Consider the following 2,839-nt stretch of genomic DNA (forward strand, 5'->3'; position numbering starts at 1 on the left):
ACCAAGATCACATAGAGCTTTATGAAAATTAATGTCACCAATAATGCAAGGTATAGAGAAACTCCCTGGATCTTTTTGCTTAGGAGGCATCTTGTTTTGAACTAAAGCGGAGCAATTTTCAGTCAAATTCACCGTCATATGATCTTCTAGCTTCCGCTTATTCGCTAAGATATCTTTCAAGAATTTTGCATAACTTGGCATATTCATTAAAGCATCAGCAAAAAGAATGTTAATATGCAATTTTTTAAATACCTCAAGAAATTTACCAAATTGTGCATCTAATTTAGCTTTCTTCATTGCTGCAGGAAAAGGTGGAGGGATAACAATTTTATTTTGTGCAATAGGTGTAGATGTAGAGTTAGAAGACTTATCTCCTCGAGTTTCCACCTCATCCTCACCGTGCTTGGTCTTTTCTTCACTAGACTCGAGTGCTTTTCCACTACGCAATTCCACAGCCTTCACATGTTCTCTTGGGTTAGTTTCTGTGTTGCTTGGCAAAGTTCCTTGCTCCCTATTAGCAATCAACTTAGCCAATTATCCGATTTGATTCTCTAACCCCTTTATGGATGCATCTTGATTCTGAAATCTCTTCTCTGTTGCAGAAATAAATTTAGTCATCATTTGCTCTAAATTGGACTTCTCCTCCCGAGGCGGCCCTGGCTTGAATCCTTGGTGCATCCCATATGGTGGACCTCTTTGTTGGCGATTTTGGCTGTTTTGGCCTCCCCACGAAAATTTTGGGTGATTCCTCCATCCCGGATTGTATGTATTCGAATAAGGGTCATTTCTAGGACGGTTCTGGAATCCCACTTGTTTCACCGGTGCTCCCTCAGGCACATAAAATGGATTGCCATCTTGGCAATCCTGCACGTCATGCTCACCCCCACACTTATCACAGAAAATTTCTTGCAGACGCATAGCCGACCCACTCATGCTCATCCCATCAATCTTTCTATTCAAAGCCTCTAACTGTGCTGAAACCGCCGATAAATCATTAACTTGATTAACTCCAGCACCTCATCTCTGCCTATCAGACTGAGGATGATAGCTACTCGCAGCCATCTCCTCCAATAACTCATATCCTTCCTCAGCCGTCTTTCTCAGTAAGTTACCACATGCAGCAGCATCTATCATAGTACGGTTAGGAGTAATCAGACCATAGTAGAAAGTTTGAACAACTAACCCAAGCGGTAGCTCATGGTGTGGACATCTCCTCAACAAGTCCTTGTAGCGCTCCCATGCCTCGTAAAGTGACTCGTTCTCATATTGAGCAAACGTAGTAATGTCGGCTCTAAGCTTCATAGTCTTCGACGGAGGAAAGTACTTGATCAGGAATGCCTTTGCCATATCCTCCCATGTAGTGATAGACCCTACAGGCAAACAGTTTAACCACGACTTAGCTTTATCTTTCAGTGAAAATGGAAATAAGCGCAAACGAACAGCATCATCAGACACGCCATTAAACTTAAAAGTATCACAAATTTCAAGAAAGTCAGCTATATGAGAATTAGGGTCGTCAAGTGCACTTCCCCCAAATTGAACAGTGTTCTGAATCATCTGGATGATAGCTGGCTTGATCTCAAACTGATTAGCTCGGATGACTGGTCTTACGATGCTTGGACGTGCTCCATCAAGAGACGGCTGTGCATAATCCAACATTGGAATGCGACGTGGTATCTCAACTTGTCTATTGTCACGCTGTTCCTCTCCACGTTCTTGCTCGTGTCTTTCCATCTGTTCTTTGAGTCTTTGTTGTTGTCTTCGACGTCTAGCTGTGCGTTCAATCTCGGGGTCAAAAGGCTCGAGCTTAAACTCGAGTGATCTTCGCATGCACCACCAGAAAAATCTGCAACACAAGGAGAGTATCAAATAGCAATAAAATAAGTAATACTAAAGAATTTAAATGAGAAATAAAAAAAAAGATCGTGAATCAACAGTCCCCGGCAACGGCGCCAAAAACTTGATCGAGCAAAACTTGCACAGTTAATGGTCCCAAAATTTGTTTTATAAATGAAAGCTCGATTTAAATATCGCAAGTGCACGATAGTCAAGTTATAATAAACGTAAGTGAATACGAGTATCGATCCACGAGGACTGCGTCACACTCTTTTTATTTTCAGATAAAATCTCTTTAGCAACGATAAATTGCGTTGATGATTAAACTAATGTAGATTAAACAATTCAAATAATTAAAATGCAAAGAAAATGTGTTCAAAAGAGCAATGATTAATTTGGATTAAAAATCAAATGAGAAACGAATCTGTTGGGAATTTTCAGTTCACCTACCACTCGTGTTTAAACAATTACACTCGACTTTTACTCGTGCATTCGACGGAATTCCCTAGACTAATTAATATACTCTGTCGAGCGATATTAATACTAATCATAAACATGCAGTACTCAAGTGTCCTTAAGTATTTAACAGTTCAAGATTGCATTACTTCCTATGGAATCCACTAGCTTTCATCCGGGTGAACTATCACTATCGACACGTACCCAAATCCTTATATCTACTAAAATTGTAAATCCGTGATTTATACTATGTGATCTTATTGTTAATTATTCTATCGAAATCATTAACAACATGAAATAATCAAAGGAAGTTAGCTAGGCTTCGATTGAAATAAGAAAGAACAATAGCATAAACAAATCACTCATAACAACGTCGAGAAATAATGTTAAACAACGAGTACGGGGTAGGATCCCCTCAAATCCCAACAAATCTAGAGTTTAGCTACTAGAATTCATAGTAAAAGCCAACAACAATCTAAGAAATGAAAACTGAATAATGAAAATACTAAAGATGACGACGGATGACGGCCACGACGCGTGGAAATCT

At 39.5% G+C, this 2,839-nt stretch overlaps 1 non-coding gene across 1 annotated transcript; it reads left to right on the forward strand.

The window, feature by feature from the left end:
• The first annotated feature begins 1,192 nt into the window (after positions 1-1,192).
• On the forward strand, positions 1,193-1,299 carry LOC140806456 (small nucleolar RNA R71). Its single transcript, XR_012112530.1, has one exon. It is a non-coding gene; the product is annotated as a small nucleolar RNA R71 (small nucleolar RNA).
• The last annotated feature ends 1,540 nt before the right edge of the window (positions 1,300-2,839 follow it).

The sequence above is a fragment of the Primulina eburnea genome, chromosome 11, assembly GCF_022965805.1.
Source record: "Primulina eburnea isolate SZY01 chromosome 11, ASM2296580v1, whole genome shotgun sequence".
In the NCBI taxonomy this organism is placed as follows: Eukaryota; Viridiplantae; Streptophyta; class Magnoliopsida; order Lamiales; family Gesneriaceae; genus Primulina; species Primulina eburnea.